This window comes from Lissotriton helveticus, chromosome 10, assembly GCF_964261635.1.
Source record: "Lissotriton helveticus chromosome 10, aLisHel1.1, whole genome shotgun sequence".
Taxonomy (NCBI): domain Eukaryota; kingdom Metazoa; phylum Chordata; class Amphibia; order Caudata; family Salamandridae; genus Lissotriton; species Lissotriton helveticus.
The window spans coordinates 591639709-591655698 of NC_136071.1; the positions used below are offsets into that span (position 1 = coordinate 591639709).

Sequence of the window (15990 nt, forward strand, 5' to 3'; positions counted from 1 at the left end):
TATCATCCAACATGCTTGCAATTAGACGTATTCAAAATGTACTTGTGCAGGCATCGACAGACAAATATCTGATGCCTAAATGTCTGCGAGTACAGCTTGGGAAAGCATCACCTGGGACACACTGAGACTAAGCAGGTAGGCAGAAAAAGCACGGTGATCCATTTTTCTTCTGAGGTTAGGAATATGTTGCGCAACAATGCACCGAGTATTACTAGAAATAGTCAGGCATAGTGCATTTTTAGTACGATTTGTATGTTTAGCTCTAAAAAGGGCTCGTCCGGGATTTGAACCCGGGACCTCTCGCACCCTAAGCGAGAATCATACCCCTAGACCAACGAGCCACGCAAGAGTCACCTCTGACATGGCTCCAGGGGTTAGTGGCAGCTAGTCGGTGAATGCTTCACCCAAAGCAAGCAACTGCACATGTTGCTCTCTTCTGCAATATGATTGCTGTCTTTTCCATGGCCGTCATCAAACAAGAAATTAAAAAGCCTCTGTCCTTCAGACAGTTTGTTTTCTCTAAGTGTCTGCTTGCGGTGAGGACAAGAAAAGCATTTCTGCTCTCATTCCTTGCTTTCATGAAGTAGGCCCACCCTTCAGAGCAAAGGGCGAGCAAGCGAATGGCGCAAGCTATCGTCACTTCTCTTTTCGAGCTGTCACTGAGATCCCTGGAGCACACTACGTCAGGTTGGTGAGGGATAGACAGCCTCTATTATCTCAGCTTTCCTATAAAGTCAGCCAGTAAAGGCAAACACTGTTAAAAACAGCAAAACGCTGTTTCTGCCCGGTCTCGAACCAGGGACCTTTCGCGTGTAAGGCGAACGTGATAACCACTACACTACAGAAACAGACACTAACGCAGGAATCTTGTTGGCATGTATTGGGCTGGAATGCACAGACTAAGGGCCAATGTCCTTGAAGCTCAAAGTTGGGCTCTCCTTACCCGGTCTCTATTTCTTTGGAAGACAGGAATGAGGACCACTTTTATTCCAAGAGGCGATTTTGAAACCATATCCTGAAATTACACTAGAAAAACACTATGCATGTAATGTTCCTACCATGCTGGTCTGGCCCAGAAAAGCAGTTGCAAAGAAGTCCTGCACTCCTTTATCCCGCCACAAGTGGAAAATAGCGTGTAGGGTAAGGAACTTTCTCGACATACACAGCGTCTTATAGCATTGAAAAGAAGAAATGCTCCTATATTACAAGCATCCTGAAAATGTCCACAGCATGGGCTCGTCCGGGATTTGAACCCGGGACCTCTCGCACCCGAAGCGAGAATCATACCCCTAGACCAACAAGCCTGAGTGGCCAGGAGACATTTTGAACAATTTCTGAAGCGTCTTTCAGAAAAAAAGCAGGGCTATTTGGCTAGTCTCCCTCTAAGTGAGCCTCAAAACGTCATGTTTTCTCTCAAGTTGTTGTTTTTTCACTCTAGCAAGAAAGGGGGCAGCCAATCTCCTATCAGCCAGTGAGCAGAAAAAAGGCACAGATGAGAACAGCAAGCACTTTCTGGCAATTGTTCTCCTCTGCAAGTCCTGGACCCTTGCCCCATAGACTTCCACACCAGAAGCAATGAAGGGCCCACCATTTCCTGCGCCTGAGAAAGAGGGGTTTGATATTTGGATTCAAACGCGCTCGCACAGCGCTCGATCAGGCTCGATCAGGCGAGATTTATATGAGTGGCTCACAGGCCTGAAACACTCACCTGGGAGACCCAGAGTGGCTGACTTCTCAGTATAGCCATTGTTGGGCGAGTCACCTCCTTTCCTCCTGCCTCAATCTAGAATTGGCTGCAAATCATAAGAGAGAGTGCAATGCCCGTGTGCAGTGCCTACTCCCAGCTACCTCTCTGTCTTCCTTATGTAAATTAGAATTTGCAAGGGGGGACCAATGGCATTCTGCTCCTCCCACATAACCAGGAAGCCCTGTTGAACATGTCTGCCTGTGTTTTTGCAGGGACAGTGCCTTCTCTGCCCAAAAGGTGGCAGGAGAGCCTCACAACAAATGATGGGATCAACTGCTTAGTTAGAAACCCAGCATGGCAGTTACTGTGATGGAGTGCAAATTTAATGGAAGGTGTGCCTGAGGTGTCATTTCCAGAAATCCATGGAATTGTGATTGAGGGCCCAGCCTGATTGTTGGTGGATTTCTCTTCACATGCTACAGGTTCCTGCAAAGATTGTGGTGTTTGCCGGGAACGCACTGCAAAAAACAGGAAGATTCACGGGTGTAAAAGGGACCTGTCAGAATTGGGATTTGAACCCACGCCTCCATGAGGAGACCAGAAGGCTCAGCTACACTGAAGATCAAGCTCTCTTGAGTCTGGCACCTTAGACCACTCGGCCATCCTGACGGCTCATGAGGGGGGCTTAGGTCTAACTCTTCTATCTGCACCTGCCAATGTTTCCACTTACAACCTTCACAGCAATGTCACAGGTGTAAAGGCCCCAACAATACAACATAGCTTAAACAAAATAAAAATAGGCACAAGAACGACCCCCAGATGACGGATGCAGATAACTTTGTTTCGTCTTGCAAAGGTAAAGAAAGTTTCCCACGGCTCACTGTTTTCAAAGACCACCTCTTCTTAAACTTGCATTCAGATAATAAGGTTTTAGAGTGTGCACATAAAAGCAGCCAACGCTCAGTGTTTCTGCCCGGTCTCGAACCGGGGACCTTTCGCGTGTTAGGCGAACGTGATGACCACTACACTACAGAAACGACCTTGCTGCTTGCTACTGTTAAAGCAAAGTTCCTCTCAAGGCTTCACCCTACTTCTATTCTGCTGTATCAGCAGCGGCTCAGAATGTGCAGAACAAGTGTGAAAACCTCAGAGATATCATCCAACATGCTTGCAATTAGACGTATTCAAAATTTACTTGTGCAGGCATCGACAGACAAATATCTGATGCCTAAATGTCTGCGAGTACAGCTTGGGAAAGCATCACCTGGGACACACTGAGACTAAGCAGGTAGGCAGAAAAAGCACGGTGATCCATTTTTCTTCTGAGGTTAGGAATATGTTGCGCAACAATGCACCGAGTATTACTAGAAATAGTCAGGCATAGTGCATTTTTAGTACGATTTGTATGTTTAGCTCTAAAAAGGGCTCGTCTGGGATTTGAACCCGGGACCTCTCGCACCCTAAGCGAGAATCATACCCCTAGACCAACGAGCCACGCAAGAGTCACCTCTGACATGGCTCCAGGGGTTAGTGGCAGCTAGTCGGTGAATGCTTCACCCAAAGCAAGCAACTGCACATGTTGCTCTCTTCTGCAATATGATTGCTGTCTTTTCCATGGCCGTCATCAAACAAGAAATTAAAAAGCCTCTGTCCTTCAGACAGTTTGTTTTCTCTAAGTGTCTGCTTGCGGTGAGGACAAGAAAAGCATTTCTGCTCTCATTCCTTGCTTTCATGAAGTAGGCCCACCCTTCAGAGCAAAGGGCGAGCAAGCGAATGGCGCAAGCTATCGTCACTTCTCTTTTCGAGCTGTCACTGAGATCCCTGGAGCACACTACGTCAGGTTGGTGAGGGATAGACAGCCTCTATTATCTCAGCTTTCCTATAAAGTCAGCCAGTAAAGGCAAACACTGTTAAAAACAGCAAAACGCTGTTTCTGCCCGGTCTCGAACCAGGGACCTTTCGCGTGTAAGGCGAACGTGATAACCACTACACTACAGAAACAGACACTAACTCAGGAATCTTGTTGGCATGTATTGGGCTGGAATGCACAGACTAAGGGCCAATGTCCTTGAAGCTCAAAGTTGGGCTCTCCTTACCCGGTCTCTATTTCTTTGGAAGACAGGAATGAGGACCACTTTTATTCCAAGAGGCGATTTTGAAACCATATCCTGAAATTACACTAGAAAAACACTATGCATGTAATGTTCCTACCATGCTGGTCTGGCCCAGAAAAGCAGTTGCAAAGAAGTCCTGCACTCCTTTATCCCGCCACAAGTGGAAAATAGCGTGCAGGGTAAGGAACTTTCTCGACATACACAGCGTCTTATAGCATTGAAAAGAAGAAATGCTCCTATATTACAAGCATCCTGAAAATGTCCACAGCATGGGCTCGTCCGGGATTTGAACCCAGGACCTCTCGCACCCGAAGCGAGAATCATACCCCTAGACCAACGAGCCTGAGTGGCCAGGAGACATTTTGAACAATTTCTGAAGCGTCTTTCAGAAAAAAAGCAGGGCTATTTGGCTAGTCTCCCTCTAAGTGAGCCTCACAACGTCATGTTTTCTCTCAAGTTGTTGTTTTTTCACTCTAGCAAGAAAGGGGGCAGCCAATCTCCTATCAGCCAGTGAGCAGAAAAAAGGCACAGATGAGAACAGCAAGCACTTTCTGGCAATTGTTCTCCTCTGCAAGTCCTGGACCCTTGCCCCATAGACTTCCACACCAGAAGCAATGAAGGGCCCACCATTTCCTGCGCCTGAGAAAGAGGGGTTTGATATTTGGATTCAAACGCGCTCGCTCAGCGCTCGATCAGGCTCGATCAGGCGAGATTTATATGAGTGGCTCACAGGCCTGAAACACTCACCTGGGAGACCCAGAGTGGCTGACTTCTCAGTATAGCCATTGTTGGGCGAGTCACCTCCTTTCCTCCTGCCTCAATCTAGAATTGGCTGCAAATCATAAGAGAGAGTGCAATGCCCGTGTGCAGTGCCTACTCCCAGCTACCTCTCTGTCTTCCTTATGTAAATTAGAATTTGCAAGGGGGGACCAATGGCATTCTGCTCCTCCCACATAACCAGGAAGCCCTGTTGAACATGTCTGCCTGTGTTTTTGCAGGGACAGTGCCTTCTCTGCCCAAAAGGTGGCAGGAGAGCCTCACAACAAATGATGGGATCAACTGCTTAGTTAGAAACCCAGCATGGCAGTTACTGTGATGGAGTGCAAATTTAATGGAAGGTGTGCCTGAGGTGTCATTTCCAGAAATCCATGGAATTGTGATTGAGGGCCCAGCCTGATTGTTGGTGGAATTCTCTTCACATGCTACAGGTTCCTGCAAAGATTGTGGTGTTTGCCGGGAACGCACTGCAAAAAACAGGAAGATTCACGGGTGTAAAAGGGACCTGTCAGAATTGGGATTTGAACCCACGCCTCCATGAGGAGACCAGAAGGCTCAGCTACACTGAAGATCAAGCTCTCTTGAGTCTGGCACCTTAGACCACTCGGCCATCCTGACGGCTCATGAGGGGGGCTTAGGTCTAACTCTTCTATCTGCACCTGCCAATGTTTCCACTTACAACCTTCACAGCAATGTCACAGGTGTAAAGGCCCCAACAATACAACATAGCTTAAATAAAATAAAAATAGGCACAAGAACGACCCCCAGATGACGGATGCAGATAACTTTGTTTCGTCTTGCAAAGGTAAAGAAAGTTTCCCACGGCTCACTGTGTTCAAAGACCACCTCTTCTTAAACTTGCATTCAGATAATAAGGTTTTAGAGTGTGCACATAAAAGCAGCCAACGCTCAGTGTTTCTGCCCGGTCTCGAACCGGGGACCTTTCGCGTGTTAGGCGAACGTGATGACCACTACACTACAGAAACGACCTTGCTGCTTGCTACTGTTAAAGCAAAGTTCCTCTCAAGGCTTCACCCTACTTCTATTCTGCTGTATCAGCAGCGGCTCAGAATGTGCAGAACAAGTGTGAAAACCTCAGAGATATCATCCAACATGCTTGCAATTAGACGTATTCAAAATGTACTTGTGCAGGCATCGACAGACAAATATCTGATGCCTAAATGTCTGCGAGTACAGCTTGGGAAAGCATCACCTGGGACACACTGAGACTAAGCAGGTAGGCAGAAAAAGCACGGTGATCCATTTTTCTTCTGAGGTTAGGAATATGTTGCGCAACAATGCACCGAGTATTACTAGAAATAGTCAGGCATAGTGCATTTTTAGTACGATTTGTATGTTTAGCTCTAAAAAGGGCTCGTCCGGGATTTGAACCCGGGACCTCTCGCACCCTAAGCGAGAATCATACCCCTAGACCAACGAGCCACGCAAGAGTCACCTCTGACATGGCTCCAGGGGTTAGTGGCAGCTAGTCGGTGAATGCTTCACCCAAAGAAAGCAACTGCACATGTTGCTCTCTTCTGCAATATGATTGCTGTCTTTTCCATGGCCGTCATCAAACAAGAAATTAAAAAGCCTCTGTCCTTCAGACAGTTTGTTTTCTCTAAGTGTCTGCTTGCGGTGAGGACAAGAAAAGCATTTCTGCTCTCATTCCTTGCTTTCATGAAGTAGGCCCACCCTTCAGAGCAAAGGGCGAGCAAGCGAATGGCGCAAGCTATCGTCACTTCTCTTTTCGAGCTGTCACTGAGATCCCTGGAGCACACTACGTCAGGTTGGTGAGGGATAGACAGCCTCTATTATCTCAGCTTTCCTATAAAGTCAGCCAGTAAAGGCAAACACTGTTAAAAACAGCAAAATGCTGTTTCTGCCCGGTCTCGAACCAGGGACCTTTCGCGTGTAAGGCGAACGTGATAACCACTACACTACAGAAACAGACACTAACTCAGGAATCTTGTTGGCATGTATTGGGCTGGAATGCACAGACTAAGGGCCAATGTCCTTGAAGCTCAAAGTTGGGCTCTCCTTACCCGGTCTCTATTTCTTTGGAAGACAGGAATGAGGACCACTTTTATTCCAAGAGGCGATTTTGAAACCATATCCTGAAATTACACTAGAAAAACACTATGCATGTAATGTTCCTACCATGCTGGTCTGGCCCAGAAAAGCAGTTGCAAAGAAGTCCTGCACTCCTTTATCCCGCCACAAGTGGAAAATAGCGTGCAGGGTAAGGAACTTTCTCGACATACACAGCGTCTTATAGCATTGAAAAGAAGAAATGCTCCTATATTACAAGCATCCTGAAAATGTCCACAGCATGGGCTCGTCCGGGATTTGAACCCGGGACCTCTCGCACCCGAAGCGAGAATCATACCCCTAGACCAACAAGCCTGAGTGGCCAGGAGACATTTTGAACAATTTCTGAAGCGTCTTTCAGAAAAAAAGCAGGGCTATTTGGCTAGTCTCCCTCTAAGTGAGCCTCAAAACGTCATGTTTTCTCTCAAGTTGTTGTTTTTTCACTCTAGCAAGAAAGGGGGCAGCCAATCTCCTATCAGCCAGTGAGCAGAAAAAAGGCACAGATGAGAACAGCAAGCACTTTCTGGCAATTGTTCTCCTCTGCAAGTCCTGGACCCTTGCCCCATAGACTTCCACACCAGAAGCAATGAAGGGCCCACCATTTCCTGCGCCTGAGAAAGAGGGGTTTGATATTTGGATTCAAACGCGCTCGCACAGCGCTCGATCAGGCTCGATCAGGCGAGATTTATATGAGTGGCTCACAGGCCTGAAACACTCACCTGGGAGACCCAGAGTGGCTGACTTCTCAGTATAGCCATTGTTGGGCGAGTCACCTCCTTTCCTCCTGCCTCAATCTAGAATTGGCTGCAAATCATAAGAGAGAGTGCAATGCCCGTGTGCAGTGCCTACTCCCAGCTACCTCTCTGTCTTCCTTATGTAAATTAGAATTTGCAAGGGGGGACCAATGGCATTCTGCTCCTCCCACATAACCAGGAAGCCCTGTTGAACATGTCTGCCTGTGTTTTTGCAGGGACAGTGCCTTCTCTGCCCAAAAGGTGGCAGGAGAGCCTCACAACAAATGATGGGATCAACTGCTTAGTTAGAAACCCAGCATGGCAGTTACTGTGATGGAGTGCAAATTTAATGGAAGTTGTGCCTGAGGTGTCATTTCCAGAAATCCATGGAATTGTGATTGAGGGCCCAGCCTGATTGTTGGTGGATTTCTCTTCACATGCTACAGGTTCCTGCAAAGATTGTGGTGTTTGCCGGGAACGCACTGCAAAAAACAGGAAGATTCACGGGTGTAAAAGGGACCTGTCAGAATTGGGATTTGAACCCACGCCTCCATGAGGAGACCAGAAGGCTCAGCTACACTGAAGATCAAGCTCTCTTGAGTCTGGCACCTTAGACCACTCGGCCATCCTGACGGCTCATGAGGGGGGCTTAGGTCTAACTCTTCTATCTGCACCTGCCAATGTTTCCACTTACAACCTTCACAGCAATGTCACAGGTGTAAAGGCCCCAACAATACAACATAGCTTAAACAAAATAAAAATAGGCACAAGAACGACCCCCAGATGACGGATGCAGATAACTTTGTTTCGTCTTGCAAAGGTAAAGAAAGTTTCCCACGGCTCACTGTTTTCAAAGACCACCTCTTCTTAAACTTGCATTCAGATAATAAGGTTTTAGAGTGTGCACATAAAAGCAGCCAACGCTCAGTGTTTCTGCCCGGTCTCGAACCGGGGACCTTTCGCGTGTTAGGCGAACGTGATGACCACTACACTACAGAAACGACCTTGCTGCTTGCTACTGTTAAAGCAAAGTTCCTCTCAAGGCTTCACCCTACTTCTATTCTGCTGTATCAGCAGCGGCTCAGAATGTGCAGAACAAGTGTGAAAACCTCAGAGATATCATCCAACATGCTTGCAATTAGACGTATTCAAAATTTACTTGTGCAGGCATCGACAGACAAATATCTGATGCCTAAATGTCTGCGAGTACAGCTTGGGAAAGCATCACCTGGGACACACTGAGACTAAGCAGGTAGGCAGAAAAAGCACGGTGATCCATTTTTCTTCTGAGGTTAGGAATATGTTGCGCAACAATGCACCGAGTATTACTAGAAATAGTCAGGCATAGTGCATTTTTAGTACAATTTGTATGTTTAGCTCTAAAAAGGGCTCGTCCGGGATTTGAACCCGGGACCTCTCGCACCCTAAGCGAGAATCATACCCCTAGACCAACGAGCCACGCAAGAGTCACCTCTGACATGGCTCCAGGGGTTAGTGGCAGCTAGTCGGTGAATGCTTCACCCAAAGCAAGCAACTGCACATGTTGCTCTCTTCTGCAATATGATTGCTGTCTTTTCCATGGCCGTCATCAAACAAGAAATTAAAAAGCCTCTGTCCTTCAGACAGTTTGTTTTCTCTAAGTGTCTGCTTGCGGTGAGGACAAGAAAAGCATTTCTGCTCTCATTCCTTGCTTTCATGAAGTAGGCCCACCCTTCAGAGCAAAGGGCGAGCAAGCGAATGGCGCAAGCTATCGTCACTTCTCTTTTCGAGCTGTCACTGAGATCCCTGGAGCACACTACGTCAGGTTGGTGAGGGATAGACAGCCTCTATTATCTCAGCTTTCCTATAAAGTCAGCCAGTAAAGGCAAACACTGTTAAAAACAGCAAAACGCTGTTTCTGCCCGGTCTCGAACCAGGGACCTTTCGCGTGTAAGGCGAACGTGATAACCACTACACTACAGAAACAGACACTAACTCAGGAATCTTGTTGGCATGTATTGGGCTGGAATGCACAGACTAAGGGCCAATGTCCTTGAAGCTCAAAGTTGGGCTCTCCTTACCCGGTCTCTATTTCTTTGGAAGACAGGAATGAGGACCACTTTTATTCCAAGAGGCGATTTTGAAACCATATCCTGAAATTACACTAGAAAAACACTATGCATGTAATGTTCCTACCATGCTGGTCTGGCCCAGAAAAGCAGTTGCAAAGAAGTCCTGCACTCCTTTATCCCGCCACAAGTGGAAAATAGCGTGCAGGGTAAGGAACTTTCTCGACATACACAGCGTCTTATAGCATTGAAAAGAAGAAATGCTCCTATATTACAAGCATCCTGAAAATGTCCACAGCATGGGCTCGTCCGGGATTTGAACCCAGGACCTCTCGCACCCGAAGCGAGAATCATACCCCTAGACCAACGAGCCTGAGTGGCCAGGAGACATTTTGAACAATTTCTGAAGCGTCTTTCAGAAAAAAAGCAGGGCTATTTGGCTAGTCTCCCTCTAAGTGAGCCTCACAACGTCATGTTTTCTCTCAAGTTGTTGTTTTTTCACTCTAGCAAGAAAGGGGGCAGCCAATCTCCTATCAGCCAGTGAGCAGAAAAAAGGCACAGATGAGAACAGCAAGCACTTTCTGGCAATTGTTCTCCTCTGCAAGTCCTGGACCCTTGCCCCATAGACTTCCACACCAGAAGCAATGAAGGGCCCACCATTTCCTGCGCCTGAGAAAGAGGGGTTTGATATTTGGATTCAAACGCGCTCGCACAGCGCTCGATCAGGCTCGATCAGGCGAGATTTATATGAGTGGCTCACAGGCCTGAAACACTCACCTGGGAGACCCAGAGTGGCTGACTTCTCAGTATAGCCATTGTTGGGCGAGTCACCTCCTTTCCTCCTGCCTCAATCTAGAATTGGCTGCAAATCATAAGAGAGAGTGCAATGCCCGTGTGCAGTGCCTACTCCCAGCTACCTCTCTGTCTTCCTTATGTAAATTAGAATTTGCAAGGGGGGACCAATGGCATTCTGCTCCTCCCACATAACCAGGAAGCCCTGTTGAACATGTCTGCCTGTGTTTTTGCAGGGACAGTGCCTTCTCTGCCCAAAAGGTGGCAGGAGAGCCTCACAACAAATGATGGGATCAACTGCTTAGTTAGAAACCCAGCATGGCAGTTACTGTGATGGAGTGCAAATTTAATGGAAGGTGTGCCTGAGGTGTCATTTCCAGAAATCCATGGAATTGTGATTGAGGGCCCAGCCTGATTGTTGGTGGAATTCTCTTCACATGCTACAGGTTCCTGCAAAGATTGTGGTGTTTGCCGGGAACGCACTGCAAAAAACAGGAAGATTCACGGGTGTAAAAGGGACCTGTCAGAATTGGGATTTGAACCCACGCCTCCATGAGGAGACCAGAAGGCTCAGCTACACTGAAGATCAAGCTCTCTTGAGTCTGGCACCTTAGACCACTCGGCCATCCTGACGGCTCATGAGGGGGGCTTAGGTCTAACTCTTCTATCTGCACCTGCCAATGTTTCCACTTACAACCTTCACAGCAATGTCACAGGTGTAAAGGCCCCAACAATACAACATAGCTTAAATAAAATAAAAATAGGCACAAGAACGACCCCCAGATGACGGATGCAGATAACTTTGTTTCGTCTTGCAAAGGTAAAGAAAGTTTCCCACGGCTCACTGTGTTCAAAGACCACCTCTTCTTAAACTTGCATTCAGATAATAAGGTTTTAGAGTGTGCACATAAAAGCAGCCAACGCTCAGTGTTTCTGCCCGGTCTCGAACCGGGGACCTTTCGCGTGTTAGGCGAACGTGATGACCACTACACTACAGAAACGACCTTGCTGCTTGCTACTGTTAAAGCAAAGTTCCTCTCAAGGCTTCACCCTACTTCTATTCTGCTGTATCAGCAGCGGCTCAGAATGTGCAGAACAAGTGTGAAAACCTCAGAGATATCATCCAACATGCTTGCAATTAGACGTATTCAAAATGTACTTGTGCAGGCATCGACAGACAAATATCTGATGCCTAAATGTCTGCGAGTACAGCTTGGGAAAGCATCACCTGGGACACACTGAGACTAAGCAGGTAGGCAGAAAAAGCACGGTGATCCATTTTTCTTCTGAGGTTAGGAATATGTTGCGCAACAATGCACCGAGTATTACTAGAAATAGTCAGGCATAGTGCATTTTTAGTACGATTTGTATGTTTAGCTCTAAAAAGGGCTCGTCCGGGATTTGAACCCGGGACCTCTCGCACCCTAAGCGAGAATCATACCCCTAGACCAACGAGCCACGCAAGAGTCACCTCTGACATGGCTCCAGGGGTTAGTGGCAGCTAGTCGGTGAATGCTTCACCCAAAGAAAGCAACTGCACATGTTGCTCTCTTCTGCAATATGATTGCTGTCTTTTCCATGGCCGTCATCAAACAAGAAATTAAAAAGCCTCTGTCCTTCAGACAGTTTGTTTTCTCTAAGTGTCTGCTTGCGGTGAGGACAAGAAAAGCATTTCTGCTCTCATTCCTTGCTTTCATGAAGTAGGCCCACCCTTCAGAGCAAAGGGCGAGCAAGCGAATGGCGCAAGCTATCGTCACTTCTCTTTTCGAGCTGTCACTGAGATCCCTGGAGCACACTACGTCAGGTTGGTGAGGGATAGACAGCCTCTATTATCTCAGCTTTCCTATAAAGTCAGCCAGTAAAGGCAAACACTGTTAAAAACAGCAAAATGCTGTTTCTGCCCGGTCTCGAACCAGGGACCTTTCGCGTGTAAGGCGAACGTGATAACCACTACACTACAGAAACAGACACTAACTCAGGAATCTTGTTGGCATGTATTGGGCTGGAATGCACAGACTAAGGGCCAATGTCCTTGAAGCTCAAAGTTGGGCTCTCCTTACCCGGTCTCTATTTCTTTGGAAGACAGGAATGAGGACCACTTTTATTCCAAGAGGCGATTTTGAAACCATATCCTGAAATTACACTAGAAAAACACTATGCATGTAATGTTCCTACCATGCTGGTCTGGCCCAGAAAAGCAGTTGCAAAGAAGTCCTGCACTCCTTTATCCCGCCACAAGTGGAAAATAGCGTGCAGGGTAAGGAACTTTCTCGACATACACAGCGTCTTATAGCATTGAAAAGAAGAAATGCTCCTATATTACAAGCATCCTGAAAATGTCCACAGCATGGGCTCGTCCGGGATTTGAACCCGGGACCTCTCGCACCCGAAGCGAGAATCATACCCCTAGACCAACAAGCCTGAGTGGCCAGGAGACATTTTGAACAATTTCTGAAGCGTCTTTCAGAAAAAAAGCAGGGCTATTTGGCTAGTCTCCCTCTAAGTGAGCCTCAAAACGTCATGTTTTCTCTCAAGTTGTTGTTTTTTCACTCTAGCAAGAAAGGGGGCAGCCAATCTCCTATCAGCCAGTGAGCAGAAAAAAGGCACAGATGAGAACAGCAAGCACTTTCTGGCAATTGTTCTCCTCTGCAAGTCCTGGACCCTTGCCCCATAGACTTCCACACCAGAAGCAATGAAGGGCCCACCATTTCCTGCGCCTGAGAAAGAGGGGTTTGATATTTGGATTCAAACGCGCTCGCACAGCGCTCGATCAGGCTCGATCAGGCGAGATTTATATGAGTGGCTCACAGGCCTGAAACACTCACCTGGGAGACCCAGAGTGGCTGACTTCTCAGTATAGCCATTGTTGGGCGAGTCACCTCCTTTCCTCCTGCCTCAATCTAGAATTGGCTGCAAATCATAAGAGAGAGTGCAATGCCCGTGTGCAGTGCCTACTCCCAGCTACCTCTCTGTCTTCCTTATGTAAATTAGAATTTGCAAGGGGGGACCAATGGCATTCTGCTCCTCCCACATAACCAGGAAGCCCTGTTGAACATGTCTGCCTGTGTTTTTGCAGGGACAGTGCCTTCTCTGCCCAAAAGGTGGCAGGAGAGCCTCACAACAAATGATGGGATCAACTGCTTAGTTAGAAACCCAGCATGGCAGTTACTGTGATGGAGTGCAAATTTAATGGAAGTTGTGCCTGAGGTGTCATTTCCAGAAATCCATGGAATTGTGATTGAGGGCCCAGCCTGATTGTTGGTGGATTTCTCTTCACATGCTACAGGTTCCTGCAAAGATTGTGGTGTTTGCCGGGAACGCACTGCAAAAAACAGGAAGATTCACGGGTGTAAAAGGGACCTGTCAGAATTGGGATTTGAACCCACGCCTCCATGAGGAGACCAGAAGGCTCAGCTACACTGAAGATCAAGCTCTCTTGAGTCTGGCACCTTAGACCACTCGGCCATCCTGACGGCTCATGAGGGGGGCTTAGGTCTAACTCTTCTATCTGCACCTGCCAATGTTTCCACTTACAACCTTCACAGCAATGTCACAGGTGTAAAGGCCCCAACAATACAACATAGCTTAAACAAAATAAAAATAGGCACAAGAACGACCCCCAGATGACGGATGCAGATAACTTTGTTTCGTCTTGCAAAGGTAAAGAAAGTTTCCCACGGCTCACTGTTTTCAAAGACCACCTCTTCTTAAACTTGCATTCAGATAATAAGGTTTTAGAGTGTGCACATAAAAGCAGCCAACGCTCAGTGTTTCTGCCCGGTCTCGAACCGGGGACCTTTCGCGTGTTAGGCGAACGTGATGACCACTACACTACAGAAACGACCTTGCTGCTTGCTACTGTTAAAGCAAAGTTCCTCTCAAGGCTTCACCCTACTTCTATTCTGCTGTATCAGCAGCGGCTCAGAATGTGCAGAACAAGTGTGAAAACCTCAGAGATATCATCCAACATGCTTGCAATTAGACGTATTCAAAATTTACTTGTGCAGGCATCGACAGACAAATATCTGATGCCTAAATGTCTGCGAGTACAGCTTGGGAAAGCATCACCTGGGACACACTGAGACTAAGCAGGTAGGCAGAAAAAGCACGGTGATCCATTTTTCTTCTGAGGTTAGGAATATGTTGCGCAACAATGCACCGAGTATTACTAGAAATAGTCAGGCATAGTGCATTTTTAGTACAATTTGTATGTTTAGCTCTAAAAAGGGCTCGTCCGGGATTTGAACCCGGGACCTCTCGCACTCTAAGCGAGAATCATACCCCTAGACCAACGAGCCACGCAAGAGTCACCTCTGACATGGCTCCAGGGGTTAGTGGCAGCTAGTCGGTGAATGCTTCACCCAAAGCAAGCAACTGCACATGTTGCTCTCTTCTGCAATATGATTGCTGTCTTTTCCATGGCCGTCATCAAACAAGAAATTAAAAAGCCTCTGTCCTTCAGACAGTTTGTTTTCTCTAAGTGTCTGCTTGCGGTGAGGACAAGAAAAGCATTTCTGCTCTCATTCCTTGCTTTCATGAAGTAGGCCCACCCTTCAGAGCAAAGGGCGAGCAAGCGAATGGCGCAAGCTATCGTCACTTCTCTTTTCGAGCTGTCACTGAGATCCCTGGAGCACACTACGTCAGGTTGGTGAGGGATAGACAGCCTCTATTATCTCAGCTTTCCTATAAAGTCAGCCAGTAAAGGCAAACACTGTTAAAAACAGCAAAACGCTGTTTCTGCCCGGTCTCGAACCAGGGACCTTTCGCGTGTAAGGCGAACGTGATAACCACTACACTACAGAAACAGACACTAACTCAGGAATCTTGTTGGCATGTATTGGGCTGGAATGCACAGACTAAGGGCCAATGTCCTTGAAGCTCAAAGTTGGGCTCTCCTTACCCGGTCTCTATTTCTTTGGAAGACAGGAATGAGGACCACTTTTATTCCAAGAGGCGATTTTGAAACCATATCCTGAAATTACACTAGAAAAACACTATGCATGTAATGTTCCTACCATGCTGGTCTGGCCCAGAAAAGCAGTTGCAAAGAAGTCCTGCACTCCTTTATCCCGCCACAAGTGGAAAATAGCGTGCAGGGTAAGGAACTTTCTCGACATACACAGCGTCTTATAGCATTGAAAAGAAGAAATGCTCCTATATTACAAGCATCCTGAAAATGTCCACAGCATGGGCTCGTCCGGGATTTGAACCCAGGACCTCTCGCACCCGAAGCGAGAATCATACCCCTAGACCAACGAGCCTGAGTGGCCAGGAGACATTTTGAACAATTTCTGAAGCGTCTTTCAGAAAAAAAGCAGGGCTATTTGGCTAGTCTCCCTCTAAGTGAGCCTCACAACGTCATGTTTTCTCTCAAGTTGTTGTTTTTTCACTCTAGCAAGAAAGGGGGCAGCCAATCTCCTATCAGCCAGTGAGCAGAAAAAAGGCACAGATGAGAACAGCAAGCACTTTCTGGCAATTGTTCTCCTCTGCAAGTCCTGGACCCTTGCCCCATAGACTTCCACACCAGAAGCAATGAAGGGCCCACCATTTCCTGCGCCTGAGAAAGAGGGGTTTGATATTTGGATTCAAACGCGCTCGCTCAGCGCTCGATCAGGCTCGATCAGGCGAGATTTATATGAGTGGCTCACAGGCCTGAAACACTCACCTGGGAGACCCAGAGTGGCTGACTTCTCAGTATAGCCATTGTTGGGCGAGTCACCTCCTTTCCTCCTGCCTCAATCTAGAAT

General features: G+C 47.3%; 28 non-coding genes across 28 annotated transcripts; all 28 read right to left on the minus strand.

The window, feature by feature from the left end:
- Positions 1-269: 269 nt before the first annotated feature.
- On the minus strand, positions 270-341 carry TRNAP-AGG (transfer RNA proline (anticodon AGG)). Its single transcript has one exon. It is a non-coding gene; the product is annotated as a tRNA-Pro (tRNA).
- Positions 342-775: 434 nt separating this feature from the next.
- TRNAV-UAC (transfer RNA valine (anticodon UAC)) lies at positions 776-848 on the minus strand. The gene has a single exon. It is a non-coding gene; the product is annotated as a tRNA-Val (tRNA).
- A 384-nt stretch (positions 849-1232) lies between these two features.
- Positions 1233-1304, minus strand: TRNAP-CGG (transfer RNA proline (anticodon CGG)). The gene has a single exon. It is a non-coding gene; the product is annotated as a tRNA-Pro (tRNA).
- Positions 1305-2244: 940 nt separating this feature from the next.
- Positions 2245-2356, minus strand: TRNAL-CAA (transfer RNA leucine (anticodon CAA)). The gene is made up of 2 exons: positions 2319-2356; positions 2245-2290 (listed from the first exon to the last, which is right to left on the minus strand). It is a non-coding gene; the product is annotated as a tRNA-Leu (tRNA).
- Positions 2357-2651: 295 nt separating this feature from the next.
- Positions 2652-2724, minus strand: TRNAV-AAC (transfer RNA valine (anticodon AAC)). Its single transcript has one exon. It is a non-coding gene; the product is annotated as a tRNA-Val (tRNA).
- Positions 2725-3109: 385 nt separating this feature from the next.
- TRNAP-AGG (transfer RNA proline (anticodon AGG)) lies at positions 3110-3181 on the minus strand. The gene has a single exon. It is a non-coding gene; the product is annotated as a tRNA-Pro (tRNA).
- Positions 3182-3615: 434 nt separating this feature from the next.
- Positions 3616-3688, minus strand: TRNAV-UAC (transfer RNA valine (anticodon UAC)). Its single transcript has one exon. It is a non-coding gene; the product is annotated as a tRNA-Val (tRNA).
- Positions 3689-4072: 384 nt separating this feature from the next.
- TRNAP-CGG (transfer RNA proline (anticodon CGG)) lies at positions 4073-4144 on the minus strand. The gene has a single exon. It is a non-coding gene; the product is annotated as a tRNA-Pro (tRNA).
- Positions 4145-5084: 940 nt separating this feature from the next.
- Positions 5085-5196, minus strand: TRNAL-CAA (transfer RNA leucine (anticodon CAA)). Its single transcript has 2 exons — positions 5159-5196; positions 5085-5130 (listed from the first exon to the last, which is right to left on the minus strand). It is a non-coding gene; the product is annotated as a tRNA-Leu (tRNA).
- Positions 5197-5491: 295 nt separating this feature from the next.
- On the minus strand, positions 5492-5564 carry TRNAV-AAC (transfer RNA valine (anticodon AAC)). The gene has a single exon. It is a non-coding gene; the product is annotated as a tRNA-Val (tRNA).
- A 385-nt stretch (positions 5565-5949) lies between these two features.
- Positions 5950-6021, minus strand: TRNAP-AGG (transfer RNA proline (anticodon AGG)). Its single transcript has one exon. It is a non-coding gene; the product is annotated as a tRNA-Pro (tRNA).
- Positions 6022-6455: 434 nt separating this feature from the next.
- TRNAV-UAC (transfer RNA valine (anticodon UAC)) lies at positions 6456-6528 on the minus strand. Its single transcript has one exon. It is a non-coding gene; the product is annotated as a tRNA-Val (tRNA).
- Positions 6529-6912: 384 nt separating this feature from the next.
- TRNAP-CGG (transfer RNA proline (anticodon CGG)) lies at positions 6913-6984 on the minus strand. Its single transcript has one exon. It is a non-coding gene; the product is annotated as a tRNA-Pro (tRNA).
- A 940-nt stretch (positions 6985-7924) lies between these two features.
- TRNAL-CAA (transfer RNA leucine (anticodon CAA)) lies at positions 7925-8036 on the minus strand. Its single transcript has 2 exons — positions 7999-8036; positions 7925-7970 (listed from the first exon to the last, which is right to left on the minus strand). It is a non-coding gene; the product is annotated as a tRNA-Leu (tRNA).
- Positions 8037-8331: 295 nt separating this feature from the next.
- TRNAV-AAC (transfer RNA valine (anticodon AAC)) lies at positions 8332-8404 on the minus strand. The gene has a single exon. It is a non-coding gene; the product is annotated as a tRNA-Val (tRNA).
- A 385-nt stretch (positions 8405-8789) lies between these two features.
- On the minus strand, positions 8790-8861 carry TRNAP-AGG (transfer RNA proline (anticodon AGG)). Its single transcript has one exon. It is a non-coding gene; the product is annotated as a tRNA-Pro (tRNA).
- A 434-nt stretch (positions 8862-9295) lies between these two features.
- On the minus strand, positions 9296-9368 carry TRNAV-UAC (transfer RNA valine (anticodon UAC)). Its single transcript has one exon. It is a non-coding gene; the product is annotated as a tRNA-Val (tRNA).
- Positions 9369-9752: 384 nt separating this feature from the next.
- TRNAP-CGG (transfer RNA proline (anticodon CGG)) lies at positions 9753-9824 on the minus strand. The gene has a single exon. It is a non-coding gene; the product is annotated as a tRNA-Pro (tRNA).
- A 940-nt stretch (positions 9825-10764) lies between these two features.
- Positions 10765-10876, minus strand: TRNAL-CAA (transfer RNA leucine (anticodon CAA)). The gene is made up of 2 exons: positions 10839-10876; positions 10765-10810 (listed from the first exon to the last, which is right to left on the minus strand). It is a non-coding gene; the product is annotated as a tRNA-Leu (tRNA).
- Positions 10877-11171: 295 nt separating this feature from the next.
- TRNAV-AAC (transfer RNA valine (anticodon AAC)) lies at positions 11172-11244 on the minus strand. The gene has a single exon. It is a non-coding gene; the product is annotated as a tRNA-Val (tRNA).
- A 385-nt stretch (positions 11245-11629) lies between these two features.
- On the minus strand, positions 11630-11701 carry TRNAP-AGG (transfer RNA proline (anticodon AGG)). The gene has a single exon. It is a non-coding gene; the product is annotated as a tRNA-Pro (tRNA).
- Positions 11702-12135: 434 nt separating this feature from the next.
- On the minus strand, positions 12136-12208 carry TRNAV-UAC (transfer RNA valine (anticodon UAC)). The gene has a single exon. It is a non-coding gene; the product is annotated as a tRNA-Val (tRNA).
- Positions 12209-12592: 384 nt separating this feature from the next.
- TRNAP-CGG (transfer RNA proline (anticodon CGG)) lies at positions 12593-12664 on the minus strand. Its single transcript has one exon. It is a non-coding gene; the product is annotated as a tRNA-Pro (tRNA).
- A 940-nt stretch (positions 12665-13604) lies between these two features.
- TRNAL-CAA (transfer RNA leucine (anticodon CAA)) lies at positions 13605-13716 on the minus strand. Its single transcript has 2 exons — positions 13679-13716; positions 13605-13650 (listed from the first exon to the last, which is right to left on the minus strand). It is a non-coding gene; the product is annotated as a tRNA-Leu (tRNA).
- Positions 13717-14011: 295 nt separating this feature from the next.
- Positions 14012-14084, minus strand: TRNAV-AAC (transfer RNA valine (anticodon AAC)). Its single transcript has one exon. It is a non-coding gene; the product is annotated as a tRNA-Val (tRNA).
- A 385-nt stretch (positions 14085-14469) lies between these two features.
- On the minus strand, positions 14470-14541 carry TRNAS-AGA (transfer RNA serine (anticodon AGA)). The gene has a single exon. It is a non-coding gene; the product is annotated as a tRNA-Ser (tRNA).
- Positions 14542-14975: 434 nt separating this feature from the next.
- Positions 14976-15048, minus strand: TRNAV-UAC (transfer RNA valine (anticodon UAC)). The gene has a single exon. It is a non-coding gene; the product is annotated as a tRNA-Val (tRNA).
- A 384-nt stretch (positions 15049-15432) lies between these two features.
- TRNAP-CGG (transfer RNA proline (anticodon CGG)) lies at positions 15433-15504 on the minus strand. The gene has a single exon. It is a non-coding gene; the product is annotated as a tRNA-Pro (tRNA).
- Between the last annotated feature and the right edge of the window lie 486 nt (positions 15505-15990).